Below are 17,023 nucleotides of genomic sequence, written 5' to 3'. Positions count from 1 at the left end.
TATGAATCTCCATGCTGCTTTCCATAATGATAAATTGAAAATTTGCCTTCCCACCAGCAAGGTATGAATGAACCTTTTTTCCTACATCCCCCCAACATTTATTGTTGCTTGAATTCCTGATAATTGCCATTCTGACTGAAGTGAGATGAAATCTCAGTGTAGATTTGACTTGCATTTTTATAATTACTAAAGATGAATATGTTTTTCATATATTTGTTGATGGTATTTTTTCTGCTGTGCAGTGTCTGTTCAGATCCTTAGTCCATTTATTGATTGGGTTATTGTTATTGTTGTTGTTATTATTAATATTATTATTAGTAGTAGTGTAAAGTTTTTGAGTTCTTCATATATCCTGGAGATTAATGCTGAAACTGAGGTGCAGGTGGTAAAGATTTTCTCCTGTTCAGTAGGCTTTCTCTTCATATTATTGTTTCTTGAGCTGAGAAGAATTTTAAAGGCTGCTTCTTTGATTCCATCCCATTTATTGATTCTTGATTTTACTTCTTGTGCTGTACTGGTGTTGTTAAGAAAGTAAGTTCCTAAGCTTACATTCCTACTTTTTCTTCAGTTAGTTGCAGGGTCTCTATGTTCTAATGCCTAAGTCCTTGATCCACTTTGAGTTGTGTGCAGGGTGAGAAGTAGGGATTTAATTTCATTTTGCTACATGTGTATTTCAAGTTTTCCCAGCACCATTTGTTGAAAATGCTATCTTTTCTTCAGTGTTTGTTTTTGGTGCTGTTTTATAATATTAGATAACTGTACTTATGTGGGTTTTTCTCTGTGTCTTCTCTTCTTTACCATGGTTCTGGTACTGATTGTAATGCCTCCTGCATCACTTTTCTTGCTAATGACTGCTTTGCCTATTCTGATTCTCTAATATTTCCAAATGAGTTTTATGGGTGATTTTTCTATTTCTACAAAGGAACTCATTGGTATTTTTATAGGAATTGCATTGAATCTGCAAAGCACTTTGGGTAGTATGGTTAATTTGACAATATTAATTCTGCCTAAGATAGGCAGAATTAGGGCCTGGGAGATCTGTCCATCTTCAAAGGTCTTTAATTTCTTTCTTCAGTATTCTGTAGTTTTCATTGTAGAATTATTTCATACCTTTTCTTATATATATTACAAAGTATTATATTGTTTTCTGAGGCTATTTTGAATGAGATAATTTTCTAATTTCTCTTTCAGTTCATTTGCCATTGATATATAGGTACATAAATTATTTATGGGTGTTAGTAACCCAATGGATTTTGACGTATTGTATCCCTGTTCCCATTTATTTCTGAAATTTTTTCTCCCCTGATTGTATCTGTTATCCAATCCTAATCCAGATTTGTATATTTTAACCTCCAGGCATTAAAAGGTTTGTTTCTTGTCATTAACTTCTTATTTCTTTCATTTATGATCTTCCAGGGTGCAAGAAGTTACCTCTATTTCTTGTATTTACCTTGTACTCAAAAATATGATGTTTTTTGGTTCAAGGAATTGAACTCAGAGGCACTTGACAATTGAGCCATATCCCCAGCCTTATTTAGATACAGGATCTCACTGAATTGCTTAGCATCTTTTGTTTGCTGAGGCTGGCTTTGAACTTGCAATCCTTCTGTCTTAGATTCCTGAGCTGCTGGGATTACAGTTGTGCTCCACCACACCTGACAATATGAACTATTTCAAAGAATGGCCATTGTTTCATGGAGAAACAAATGAATTTATTGTTGCTGGATTAAATAGTCCATAGATGTCTGTTCAGTCTATCTGATTAATGTTTTCCATTTAGTTCTGAAGAATCTAGGCTGGCAAGTTTTTCTTTTTGGGTGGGCATGGTACAGAAAGGTTTCCCCAAACCTCAGCAGTGCAAAGAGTATGCACTGTGGTCCTCACAAGGCCTTTCATCTGCCACAAAAACTCTGTGTTCCATATATGGCTCCTTCCAATTGTCACCTCAACCACCCCCCCAACACTAGACCATTTTATAGGAATCTTGTTTTGTTTAAAAGCATTGACCCAGGTGTTGGTTATATGGCTTAGTGGTAGAGTGCTTTAGCATGTATGAGAACCTGAGTATGGTGCTTATCTCTTTAAAAAAATGACTTGCCAAAATTATTTTTGCCAATGAAAAAGCTTATCAAGGGAGATTGAGGGATACTGGCTGATGTGGGCCATATGTGGAGGTCCTTACCTGAAAGCCTAGAGGAGCAGAGAGTCCATGAGTGTCTCCATGCATCTATTCACTCATTTTGCAAATTTGACTGAGTCCTGGAAGATAAAGTGCAAGTCAGTTATGTAGGTTAGAACAGTGTCCAAGATAGTATGTCTGGTCTCCTTCATTTCTGTTAATATTTAGGGGTAAAATAAATTAAGTACAATAAATACAATAAAGAAGGCTCTGTAAAGGACACAAACTAGGCATTCAGTGTTCACGGTTCCAAGACTGGCTTGCTTCTGAGTGAGGGGTTCATTATCCTGTGATGGCAGGAAAAGTGGGAGCAAGGTGCTACCAGAGGCATTGGATTAAGTACAGGGATATGAAATAATGCCACAGGCCCTGAGGGGAGGGAGCAAGATCAAGGGAAGGTACAAAAGGATTATGGAGATCATTGCCTGGTCATGGGGACTGTGGACCATGGTGAGTATTTTGAACTTTATTCTAAGAGGAATAGGAAGTCATCTGTGCCTGAATCAGGGTGGGTGTCATGGGTTGGCTCCTGCTATAAACTTTCTTCATTGAACTGATTTTGTTTTAACCCAACTGTTATGTTGTTCTCCCATTTTCATTATATCAAGGTCTCTAATTTTGTTGGACCATTCATTTAATGAAGACTTTTTGTGTTCCTTGTGTGACCACGTTTCTCTGATTCTTCTTGACCCTAGTAGCTTGAAAAGGTGCATGCACATTTGAAGAAACCATTACTTCTCCCAGACTTAAGGACTTATTTGAGGATGGGAAAGCTTTTTCCTGCAGAGCAGTACGGGAGAACATGCTGACCTAGTATAGCACTGGTCTAGTGGCATGGAGCAACATCTTTGTTATCTGGGGTTGAAGGATGCATTGCTTCTCTTTTAGCGGGCAGAACTGTTGGAAACATGAGAACTTTCATGGTCATTGGTGGCTAGAGCTATGGGAAATCTAGAGTTGCTATAAGAACTATCTGGGTCATAGAGAGTGCCTCTAGATCCATGCAGAGAAGACTAGAAAAGGTGAAAGACATATGGGCCAGGCAGTGTGCACACTTTGGTGCAGTGTCAGCTGCAGGCATGTGCAATGTGGACAGGCTACCTGTGGGCAGAGAAGTAGTAAGGAAAAGCTAGGACCAAGGACAGAAACCAGGGCTGGCAAAGAGTGCCTATGAGGTGGTACCTAGTTTGTTAAAGCACAGGACTGTAAGATCAGATCTGATTGTAGACACCTAGGGCTTCAGGGAAGGACCAGAAGTAGAGATTTGCCTGGCTTCTGTGTATCTACAAATCTGGGGCCTAATCATGGTTGCATAAATCTAGAAACCTCACCTGTGAATTGAAGTATGGTGGCAGGGACATGGAGGTGTTGAGGATGGCTGTAAACATGCACTATTTTTTTGTGAGTGGAACTGAGGAGAAACGTGTGCAGTGGAACAGAACAATTCTCTTCAGGCATAGCTACATGGTGGTGGGGATGGTTAATGGGACTCTGGGTGCTTACATGTGTTAATAACACCATGAACCAGAGCTGGTGACACATGTGTATGTAACTTCAGAGGCTGCTAAATATGGCAAGGAGTGGCTCGTGACAGGTGTTGTAAGTGGTATTGTGCATGTGCAACTGCTAGTCCAACATCTGGCAGTGTGCATGGATATGGCTGCAGGTGTACACCCATCACATGGGATTGTGCCTCCAGTATGGGCTGCAGCCTTCATGTTCTCTTGCACAGGAAAAGGCTGTTTGGTGACCTTGAGTCTGGATTTGTGGCAACTCTAGCTGAGGTTACCTTGGGTAGGCAGAATCTAGAGGTAGTGGTACAGGTGCTTGGAGACTGTGAATGCAAACACCTTTGAGGATTTTTGTAGTAGGGAAAGATGCAGGGTTCCTCTGTGGCTGTTGGTTTCCTCAGTGGCAAAAACTACTGCAGTCTGTTTGGAGCAAGCACCTGAAGTATGTAATGGCAAACCCTGAGGGAACACCAGAAATGAAGGCTAGAGTTGTTTACAGAAGGAGACAGTGCAGAGGTTGTGGGGATTCTGGGCACAGTAGCCAGTGGGGACCATGATTTCTTCGGCTACAAGTTGATCCATGTGTTGCACCACTTCTTTGTTTCAGGTCATCTCCAAATAGCTCATCTCTTCTTCTCTGCTCAGTAATCTGGGTCGGGAGAAACCGAATCAGGACATTTTGGTACTACACTGGAAAGCCTAGGGTGATGGTTGTTACACTATTCTCCTTTTGCTTTTAAGTGGAACTGGTGTGCTGCTTTCTCCCTCTTTGTGTTGAGCAGAGCTATGTCAGGGAGTGGATGATGCAGCAGAGTGACACTAAAATTGCTTTTGGCACAGTTATTCTGTTGTTTTCTTCTAATCTGTTGCTTTAAATTAAATGCATGCCTGAATTTTTCCAGATTTTTTTAATGGACATCTTAAGTCAGGGATCTCCTTTTCTGCCATTTACTGAATAAAGTAATAGGAAGAGTGCAATATTTGTTTCCTGCTGTGGACATAGGCAGCTGTGCAATGGCAGAGAGGATGAGTCCTGCCCACCCAGGTCTGGGTGTGGGGGGTTCTCACCTGCCCGCCATTGAGGCCCACCTGATTCTGGTGGGGCATCCCACTCACTGTATGGGTCTTGGGGGGTCTCAGAGCAGTCCCACCTGGTTCTTGGTGGGGTCTGTACAGAATAGCCAGGTGCTGATCACAGTACAGGGGGCGGACCTTCCAGGAGCCAATCACCTAGGGCCATGCAGATTCTGGAATGTGCCTTTGTGTTTATCAGTGTCACCTGGCAACGACGATTTTGCCAGTTGGTTGGCAGATAGGTGATGGCAGACCTGCTTTTGTAGGCCACTTGTCTTTAATTGTCTTTATGATGGATAGAGCCTGGAGAAAGTTTATTTATATAAGCCTGGGAATCAAGTTTTTCGGATATAACCCTCTTGGGGAGATCCACCAGGCTGCCCAAAATTGTGAACTGGGAAGAATTAAGCCTTATCTGGGATGTGGATGTAATGTTGATGGCACCGATCATAAAAATAGGTAATAGGGTCTGGGAGGCCAGGGACTGAGGGGTAAGGGACCAATGGGCTGATGGAATTGAAGCCTGTACCATCCAGGCTGTGCCAATGGGAGCAGAGCAGAAAGGATACCAGTTCTCCTTTCACCAGAATATTTGACTTTAATATTCTGTGGAGTCCTCAATATCCAGGACCTGCACACCTTGGAAGTTCAGTACCCAGGACTTCTAATGGGCAGCTAAACAAAACCAAATTTTTAACTGGTTTCCCAGACACTTAAAATTTCCCTATAAGGTCACTGATTTTTTAAAAAAAAAATAAATAAATACACACAACAGCTTTTAATGTACACATTTTCAAAAGCATTGAAAAATTTTCAGATGTAATCTATACCTGTTGTGTCCCAAGAGCCTCACAAGAACTCTGAATTGGGAAGATGGCTCCATGTTCTTTCTTCTTTTTTATATTTTTAAAATTCCTCCACACTAGTATATTTAGGGGTGTGTCTTCCACCTCTAAAAATAAGATTTTACTTATTTCTCACATGCTTCACTCACCAATTTATGAAATTCTTAGGATAACTTGGTGTCATCTTGATCATCCAACCATTTTCATAACAACAGTGTTGACAAGCCCTGAATTTTCTGCAAATACTTCATTAACATCTGTTAGTGAAGTTAACTACCTTTAACTACCTTTCCACAGAGGACACTAGAGTTCACTGGCAGCTTTCACACTTTCCAAAACACCAAACACAGCATGCTTTTTCAATTTTGTTATCACTTTATACTAAAGTAAAAAACAGAGGACACTAGAGTTCACTGGCAGCTTTCACACTTTCCAAAACACCAAACACAGCATGCTTTTTCAATTTTGTTATCACTTTATACTAAAGTAAAAAACATCTGCCAAAAGCTTCTCGCACAAAATTCCAAAATTGCTGATTCCACTGTTCCAGTACCCTTTCCTGTAGTTATCCATTACTGTGTATCTGTACAAGCATGAAGAGTAGAGCATTGGTTGAGAGCATCCAGGCAGTGCAAGCTCTCAGTCACCAGGGCCAAGGGAGTAGCACACAAAGGGTGCCTAGTCTGTACAGTGCTGCCTGCTGCTGCCCTACTGTAGCTTGCCCTACTCTGTTCTGAAGGAACTAAGAGTATCAAAGGTAGGCCCTGCTTGTGGTTTGTGCATTAGAATACTCATTGACCCCAAATGTGAGCTCTCTCTGTGCTTATCAATTTCACAAAAAAAACAAATAAAAATATCTGTACATTTTTTAGTTCCACACGCAGTCATTTAGGATCATGATGACACTAAGAAAATGTTTGCAATGAACAAAGACTTGCCATTCTGTGTATCAAAATACATTATTAACTTTCACAAATTACTTGTTTGCCAATGGCCAATAGATTAGTGACTGGAACAGGATAAAACGAATACTCAAATATCTGGAAGGGAGAGTAAAATGGAATTGGTAGGTAGTGGCATGCACAGTTTTAAATGTGGTACAACTATCATTAAATCATCTATTTGAGGAGCAATAAACAGCTCAAGCCATAATCAACAGCCCAATACCACTACTCTTCATCTTCAAAATATTGTAGCTGCGAAATTTATTTTATTTGTTAACTTAAATTCCTTCTATTGCCAAGGACATAGATATTTTTTCTATGTTCATATGTCACTTTCACTTGAGCATCTGTAAAATTAGAGTATTTTATCTGATTAAATTAGAATTCCAAGGTTGGAAATGTAGCTCAATGTTAGAGCATTTCTTGCATGTCAAAGCAAAGGGTAAGGGTGTAATCCCCAGCAAAACAACAACAATAACATTGTCATCATCATCAACATAATAAATTTTAAAAAGAGAGGTAGGAAAAAAAGAAGTTTTCTTTCAAATTCATTATTTCTTAGAATGCCTTTGCCAACATGAAGAAAGCATTTATGTTTTTTTCTAGTACATTTCTATATAGATGTCCTATAGTGAATTTCATCTATTGTAGATATTACTATACATACATTTCTTATATATGTATATTTCATTCTACATATGCAATTATAGGTTAATAATTTTGTTTTGGTGAGAATAGAAGAGAGCAAGTATAAAAGATTATTACTCCTGAAAAATATTGCTTTACTTTATAAAAGTTTCACATAAAAATACTAAACTTCTCAACTTTAGTATTTTTAAGTGAAACTTTTATAAAGTAAAGCATTAAAGAATTATTCTTTAATTCTATTCATTTGTACTTATAAAATGAATATGTTTTTAATGCGCAAGAACTGCACAGCTACTTATTTTGTATTTGACATATTCTACTATCTCAGAGAACTCTTACATAAAAACTTTCTAGGTGTGACCAGTTAATTAAAACTGACGTGATAGGACTCAATTTCAAATGAAACAGTTCTTCCTCCTTTTCAATCATGCATTCATGGAGGTAAGAAATTGTAAACGTCCCTTGTGAAAAATTAAGACAGTATTAAATACTGAACATTGAAAACACCTGATTCATATATGAATCCCATATATATAAATACTGAATTAATTGAACCATACTAATTCATTTGGGTTCTTTTTCTTTGGCATTAAGTTTGCTTTCGGTTTGGCTTTTTATTGTTATTATTCAGCCTACTTTACCTAACATACTTTTAAAACTGAATTTAAATGCCATCCATGTCATGAGAACTGCCATAAATCTATTGTTTGTCTCACATTTCACTTAAGGTAAGGCACCATGAATTATGATGGTTCTTTATTTTTTTTATGAAGAAAAAATTAAATGCTGCCAATTATAGTTATAATGCAGCCTGAATTATTAGTGGGATTCCATTGTCAGTGTTGTTAAAATGATAAGAAAAAAAATCATCTTAGACTCGTAGAAATACACAGTTTTAAAAATATATTTTTAAAAATCACTACAATACTACTAACTTATTAATTGAAATACTCTAAGTTGATAAAAAGCAATAATATTGATTACAATAGCTACCAATTATGGAGCTGTTGCTGGTGCTACAAAACCTTCAGATGTTTTACATAGATTCTCCATTAAGCATCCTGGTAGTATTCAGGGAGATACTCATTTTAATCCTTACTCTTTTAGGAAATTGAGGAAGAGTAAGACTGTGGGATAACTAGTACATCACAGAGTCTAAAGTAGAATTCATACCAAAGATGAGCTAAATCTCAAGTCCATCGTCTTTCTAGGCAAGTGGGCTGCTCTGCTCTGGGGATGTGGTTCTGTGGTAGAGCCCTTATTTACCTACAATGCTTCAGGCCTGGGTTCTATCCCCAGCAATATGAAAACAAAGCAAACAAAAATAAGTAAAATCAATGGAACCAGGCACAGTCGCACATACCCATGATTCCAGTGACTTAGGATGCTGAGGCAAGAGCATTGGAAGTTTAAGACCACAGTGGGCAATTTAGTGAGACCCTGCATCAAAATTGTTTATATAATAAAAATGTGCTTAGGATATGACTTATTAGTTGAGTAACCCAGGGTACAATCCCCAGCAGTATCAGAAACAAGAAATAAGAAGAAAATGTCAGTGGCATAGGCTGATCATTTATTAATAAAATAAGTAATGACAGCTACTAAATATTGTACCTTCTTCATAAGAAAATAGAGGAATTATGAGCTATTTAATGTTTATAATTGCATAAATAGTTGTATATTTCAAAAGGTACCTTATGAATTCCTAATAAAGCTTCTTACTTGCACAGAACCCCTCTACATTACGCCTGTGCCTATGGCAGACCAGCAGTGGTGGCTCTTCTAGTGAAGATGAAATGTAATGTGGATTTGTGTGACAGTGATGGCAACACACCATTGATGAAGGTAGATATACCAGTGGTTTTGCAGGAAAAGAATTTGATGAAATGCTTAGAAGAAAAATTGGTTAATGCCATTTAGTTATAAGTAATGAGTAAAACGTGAAATATTTTTCTTGGATTTCCAAAATTTACAATCTATTTCTTGGTTAAAACCAACAGGCCCTACAATATGACGAAGAGGAATGTGCAATTATTCTTCTAGAACATGGTGCCAATCCAAATGTTCACAACAACAAGGGTGAAACTCCACTCCACTATGTTATCTTTTATAGGAACACATTAATAGCAGCAAAACTGCTTTCATACAACGCAGATATTGAAGCCAAAAATACGGTATATACATCAATCACTATTATTTTCAAAATATTTTAAATTTTTCTTAAAATTACCAGTAATGCATGCTAAAAATACTGATCATAAGCAAATTTTCTTTTTATTAAAATACTAGCAAATGTTGGAAGTTCTCCTCGTATTCTTCCTCCTCCTTTTGTAGCTCATGTGTGTATTTAGTTTGCCTCCATCAGTTGAATCCACACTTAGAATTCAAGAGACTCATGCAGAAATCTGAACTTCAAGCTTCTGTGAAGGAACCTGATGCGGTCCCCTTGAGCCATAGTACTGTGTGGTGTGGTGTGCAGGGTTTGCCTCCCACATTCTGGGCACACATGTTCTTCAGTTTGCTTCTGGCAACTGCAGCACTTACTCCAATCACCTACTTTGCCTCTATAAATGAGGTTACAACTCCTCTTTTTTAATATAGTGTGATAAAGATTTCATAGTGTTTTCTACTGATATACAAGAATATGGACTACATAATATATTATGAATCTCTTTCATATGGGATTAATTGTTTGAATTTAGAATTTGGAAGTTAAATAGTTTTCTCTATATATAGTATAAAAATCATGTTCCCACTGGAATTTTTGAAAGGCTGATTAGGTCACTCATTGCTAGAATGGATAAATTATTACTAGAAGTAGATAACTCATGGATTTTGCCAGCTGTACTATGTATCAATCTTCAGCTTTGTTCCTTAAAAATGCAAATGTTTAGTGCCTTTCATGATGCTACAAGTAATCTGTGTAGATCAGCATAAATATTGATTATACACAAAATTTCTGAATTAAATTTTGCCTAAAATTATAAGTAACTTTAAGTAGCAATTAAAGTGGTTGAGAATAAAAAGAATTTTGGAAAATAACGAAGCATTATGTTACCAGGATTGTCGTTACAAGTGAGAATACATTTTCAATGTTATTTTTATTAGAGTTTATAGTTTTACATAGTAGTTGAATTCATTCCCCCAAAATCTTACATGCATGGAATTCCAGTTGAGTCATTGATTCCCTCTTTTCCTTCTGTCTAACCCTCCTCCTCCATTTTCCCCCTCCTATTCTCCTGGACCTCCTTTCACCTGTCTATTTATTAATATTTGGTTGATTCTTTTTACTTATACATAAGGGTGCAATTACCTGTGGTATAATTATATATGAATATAACATGAATTTTAAGATTTCCTTCTTCATTGCCTTCCCTTTTTCATTATCTCTGTGAGTCTCAATCTTCTTTTTCTACACTAATGATCTTCTTTATATCTTTTGATATTCTGTTCTTCATTTCTTTTTCTTTAATTAACTCCAGCTTCCACATATGAAACATTTTACCTTTGAGTTTCTTATTTGACTTATTTAACTTAGCATGATATTCTTGGATACCAACTCATTTACCAACAAATGACATAATGTATTTTTATGGCTCCATTGTATGTATGTGCACCAGAATTTCTTAATCCTTTCATCCATTCACAGGTACTTGGGTTAATTTCATAATTTACCTGTTGTGAATTGTTCTACTGTAAACACACATGTGACTGTATTAATATACAGTTACACGTAAAATTTTGTTTTACTAATTTTGGGAAAATACTGAGTCATGGGATAGCTGTTTCATGTTGTGGTTCCCTTAGATTTTGGGAAATGTCCAAACTGTTTTCCAGGGTGGTTGTACTAGTATGTAGTCCCACCAACAGTGTAAACGTGTGCCTTACCCCCACATTCTTTTTTTTTTTAACCAGGGAGAGAGAGAGAGAGAGAGAGAGAGAGAGAGAGAGAGAGAGAATGAATATATATTATTATTAATTTTTTTCATTTTCAGCAGACACAACATCTTTGTATGTGGTCCTAAGGATGGAACCCGGGCCACAAACTTGCCTGGCAAGCGTGCTACCGCTTGAGCCACATCCCCAGCCCCACATTCTTACCAGTATATATTACTGTTTGTGTTCTTGATAATTACCAATGTGCCTGGAGTAAGATAAAGTCTTAGTGTAGTTTTTATTTGCATTAACATAATTGCTAGAGACGTAGAAGACTTTTTTTATATATAGTTGGGATATTTTTGTTTCTTTTGAGAAATTTCTGTTTAGTTCTTTTGCTCAGTTATTGACTGGGTGGTTTTTTTGTTTGTTTGGAGTTTTAAAAAATATTTATATTTTAATTCTTATTGGACACAAATCATTGATTTGATTTATTTTATGTGCTGCTGAGGATCAAACCCAGGGCCTCACATGTGCTAGGTGAATGCTCTACCACTGAGCCATAATCCCAGATCTGTGTTAATTTTTTTTGAGTTGGTTTTTTCTCTTTGTTAATCCCCTCTCAGTGGATTAGTTGGAAAAATTTTTCTCCAATTGCATAAAAATAATATATTTTTGTATTGAACTTTCTGACATGTAAGATAAATATCTTTCAACTTATAATAAGAGAAGACACAGGAACAATTATGAAAAAGTAACATAGTGTACTCAGACTCTATCAATTTTAAGCAGAAATTCCTTACATTGGAATCTGGGATTCTGATTTCATAAATAAAAAAGAATCAAGTGGACTTGTATAACATGGAGAAAACTTCCATGTTGCCAGAAAGCTCTCAGAAATATATTCCTGTAACTTCAATTGTTCACATGTGAATATCTCCAATAAAAAATCAGTGTCAAGTAGGTGTTAAGCAATGGAAAAGCTATTTCTGTACTACTGGACATACAATGCACAGTTGTGTAAATTTTCTCGAACAGTAAAACAAGGAATCTTTTCTATGAGGCTTGGTATTACTGGAAAAGTAGACGTTCTTCAGAATATAATTTATACACCCTACTAGTGAGTTGAGAATTTGGCTTGTTAGTGAAATATAATACTTACATCCTTTACTAATATGTATTAGGGAATGGGTCTATTGGGATATAAAATACAGTTTATGTTCTGAAGATGCTCTTGGTTGAGGAGGGTTCATGTTATATAACTCCAAGATGCCAGGATGAATGGTTGACAGCAGCAAAGATCCATGGAAACAGTAAATGTATGAAGCAGTTTTAGAAATGCTGGAGTTCATGTGGCCACTCTAGGCAGAGGAGAGGCATCTCAAAATGAAAGAGCAGCACGTATGGAAGCAGAATGGGAAGAGAAGAGAATGGCTACTCTTAATTTACATTATTATTATATGCTGATGTTCATACAGTATTTTGTAAGGTTAACTTCAGTTGAAAAATAGTAATTTTGTGAATAAACTATATTTTTTGTTTTTCAGAGTGGCCAAACACCACTTTTACTCGCCATAAAGAAAAACAGAAAGATGATGGTAGAAGTTTTTATTAAGAATAAAGCAAACATACATGAAGTTGATGATAAGGGGAGGTATAGTACTTTATATTTTTTGGAAAAATGTTAATATTGTAGTAAAATCACTCAAGTTAAAACTATTAAATTAATGGGAATGACATAATCATTGGAATAGAGTGAAATTTATGAACATAAACTAAAATTAAGGAGAAAAGCAATTATTCAAACTGAGCAACACAAATAAGAGTATGTAGTATGATTCACATGCCCTTATAATTATTGGCTGATGATTACTATTTGATTTTGTTGATCACATAATCTTGTGTTAGCTAGAGTTTTCATGTTAGTTTTGTAAAATATAGACTTTTAGTTTGTGCTTTTATTCAGTATTGAACTTTTTAAATGTTCTGCAATATTTCATCTTCTGGTATAGTTTTCTTTTGGAAATGCTGTGTTGAGTATAGATAGACATTGAGAATTATTTTTCCTTTATATGACTATTTGCTTTAAATTACTTAATTTGTAGAATATTGATTTCAGATTTTTCCTAAGTGACGTCTAATTAGTCTTAACAAATTTTGAACATTTATAATGAAAAAGAGTGTAACATATGCTTGAAATCTGGTTGCAAGATTATACATGTAGCATTGATTTCAATGCCTGGCATATGCTTCTCAGAGTGAATGACTGAAGCAACAATTATTATTATCACCAGTGCTACTGTTATTATGTTATACCTGCAAATACCTTTTTTACTCCTTGACCTTTGGCTCACTGTGAGTTACAATATATTACATCACTCTAAGAAAGAAATGGAGCTTTATTCATTGAAATCTTTGCCAACTCCAGATGAATGACCTCATCATAATTAATGTTCATTGAAGGATTTTAAGTTTGTAACTCTCCCCTTTTGGGACATGTGATTTATTTTTTTATGTGTTTGTTTTCCTTTTAGACTTACAAATGATTTAGAAAGATAAAGATTTGATCTTCCAATATGTATATGTCTGTTAGTATATGTAAAGCTAGATGTCAAATTGGTAAAATGTATTACGATGGCTTTTTAAATAAACTTATTAAAATACCTAAATTTGAAGTTATCTCTCTTATTTTAGAACAGCCCTCATGTTGGCTGTGCAACATAAATCAACACACATAGCTGAGCTGCTGCTTCAATGTGGTGTTAATGTGTCTGCTTCAGATAATTGTGGAGAGATTGCCTTGTCTTATGCCATTGCTAGTGGAAATACTGCATAAGTATTTACATTACAATACTAATCAACATTAGATGTATATCCACAATAGTTACACCTGTTGCATCTTATATATGAGGTGAGATTTCATAGCATTACTATGTATGGAACCGTAGTGAGTTAGGACAGTTCATTAGTCAGAAACCCTTCAAAGTCTAGCCAAGAAGCAGTGATGATGCTTTGATTGGGCAAAGAGAAGGATGGAGGGGTAATGGAGGCAAGAAAGATGGTGGAGTGAGATAGACATTATTACCTTGCTACAGGTATGACTGCATATATGATGCAATGGTACATCCTGTAAAATCAGAAATGAAAGTTGTTGCAGTTGTGTCCAATGAATCAAATTGCACTCTACTGTCATATATACATAATTAAAACGGATTAGTTATTTTTAAGAAAATAAGTAGTGATGTGTGCATGAGTCACCTTCAAGGTTTGTTCTCTCCTCTCTCTTCCCCTCTCCTTTCTTTTTCTTCTCATGCATGCTGGGAAATTTTCTTACCACTGAGATATACCACTAGCTAATATCTTAGGACTTTGAAAACCTTTATCCTTAGGGTTTCCAGCATTATCCAATTCATTTCAAGCATAACCCCTCCTCACAGGGAGAGATAGTATCACACCTATGATTTTATAATTTGCTATTTGAGTCTTGAAATTCCCTGTTTAGCTGAAGTTAGCTATTCTACCATCCCCCTTTAATTTATCAAGGACCTAATGATATCCTTGAAGTGTAAGGGAGATAATTCTGTAGTCAGATGGAGGGGAATAAATAGATTTTTAAATTGTTCCTTTGTCTCTGTCAGTTCTGTTGCTGTGGTGTTTCTGCCAGACCTGGCCCTGCAGTCTGGTAGTGAAGAGCTTTTATTTCAAAATATCCTGACTGATTCAATCCCAGAGTCTTCATGGTAACCCACACTTAGACTCAACACTCTTTTTAGTTCTCATACACTTATGCTTTTTTATTCAACAGTTGTTTCCAAGCAGAAGCACTCTGCTTTGACAGCTTGGCCTCTAGCTTTGGCCAACAAATACTAAGCACTCTGACCCTGTCCCCCTTTTAGGAACCTTTTAATATTTTTATTTGGGGTTTGAAATATACCATTTCCTGGGCCTTAAAATTTCTACTCAGAAATCTAATATTTTTCTGATATGTTTATAATTGCTTTGGCCCTCATTACAGATTTCAGTTTAGCTTTGGTAATTTTATAGACTATGATTTGGAGAATTACTTTTTGGGCCATTTCATTTGGTATTCTAAAATTTTATACCTGGATGTCCATAACTTTCACAAGATATAAGAAATAGTTTCTTTTATTCACTGAGAAAGCTTTCATTGCCTGTAGCCTGTACCTGTTCTCCATTATGTGTACCAGTGATTCATAAAAGTAGTCTATGAATTGTATCTAGTAGTTTTGTAATTTGTTTACAATTATTTTGATTGTTGTTGATATTGTCTGAATGTGATATTTCATCATCAACTTCAAGCTCTGGTATTTTTTTCTTTCACTTGATCTAGTCTATGGGTCTAACTTCAACTGGATATATTTATTTGAGGTATTGAGCTCTTTATTTTCAAGATTTCTAATTGATTCTTTTTCAGAATCTGTATTGAATTGTTTTTTTATGCCATGCATTGTTTTCCTTATTCTACTCAGTTTTTCTTTGCTTCATCTTTGAAATAATTCACTATTTTAACATTTTTTTTGAATTTTATTCTGGCTTTTTTATATTGCATTATATTTAGAAATAGTTTCTAGGGTAATTAACTATAAAATAGTCATGCTACTTTGCTTTTTATCTTTCTTATTTTTCCTATATTGAAATTTGTACATCTTCAAGGATATATATCTTTTCCACATTTATTTGAGTGTCTGCTTAGGAAACTGTTTTCCCTGGATGATGTGTCTTATGCTATTGATTAAATGTGTGATGTTGAATTATTTTCCAAATGGTGTCTCTATTGTAGTTTCCTATGTCCAATCTGTGACTCCTGAATGGTGATAGCTTGCACTGTTAAGTAACAACTTTCTTTGTCAGTGTTGTGAGAGTGGAGTCATGTTAGTGAAATAGTGATATAGGCAGTAGAGTATCTGAAATGCATTTTCTGTGGTGGTTCCTCCATACTTGTCAATAATATGGTATCTGCAAATATATGGGAGATACCTAGGCTGAGAACCTGCATAAATGAAGATCTCAAACTCGCATAATTCTGTATGAGTTTCTTCATTTATTTCTAGTCTTGCTTTAGTGTGTCCAGACCACTGAATTTTAGTCATCTCTTTCCATTACTAAATGTGTGTGTTGGGTTAAACCTTTTTATCGCTGTTCTTATTTTTAATTTTTTCCAGCACCAGGTTTTATTTTATTTTTTTAGATATGTATGACAGTAGAGTGTATTTTTTTACATACATGGGCTACATCTGATTCTATTTGGGATCAGAGAGAACTTTTGGCCTTTGGTTTTTTTGGTATTGGCTTATTTCACTAAGTATAATAGTCTCAAGTTCTATCCATTTACCAGCAAGTGCCATAAATTTCATTCTTCTTTATAGATAAGAAATACTCCATTGTGTATATGTACCCCATTTTCTCTAACCTTTCATCTGTTGAAGCTCACCTAGGTTGTTTCCTTAGCTTAACTATTGTGAATTGGGATGCTGTAGACATTGATGTGGCTGTGTCACTGTAGTATATTGATTTAAAGTCCTTTGGAGATATATATATATATATATATATATATATATATATATATACCCAACTCTCCATCATGCCAACTTAGGAACTGATTTCCTTAACAAGACTTCTAAATTGCAACAAATAAAATCAAGATTCAACTGGGGTGATAACGCATTGAATGGTGTTTCCATTCCAAATTCTCAGAGGAATCTCCATACTGTTTTCCAGAGTACTTGCACCAAATTGCAGTCTCACTAGCAAAGTATGAGTGTAACTTTTTTCTCACATTCTCTCCAGCATTTATTGTTACTTGTATTCTTGATAATTCCTATTTTGACTGGACCAAGAATGGAATATCAATGTAGTGTTGATTTGCATTTTCTAATTTCTAGAGAAATTTAGCATTTTTTCTACTTTTTATTGATTTTATAATTT

The sequence above is a fragment of the Urocitellus parryii genome, chromosome 1, assembly GCF_045843805.1.
Source record: "Urocitellus parryii isolate mUroPar1 chromosome 1, mUroPar1.hap1, whole genome shotgun sequence".
Classification (NCBI taxonomy): Eukaryota; Metazoa; Chordata; class Mammalia; order Rodentia; family Sciuridae; genus Urocitellus; species Urocitellus parryii.
This window is presented reverse-complemented; position numbering follows the sequence as displayed.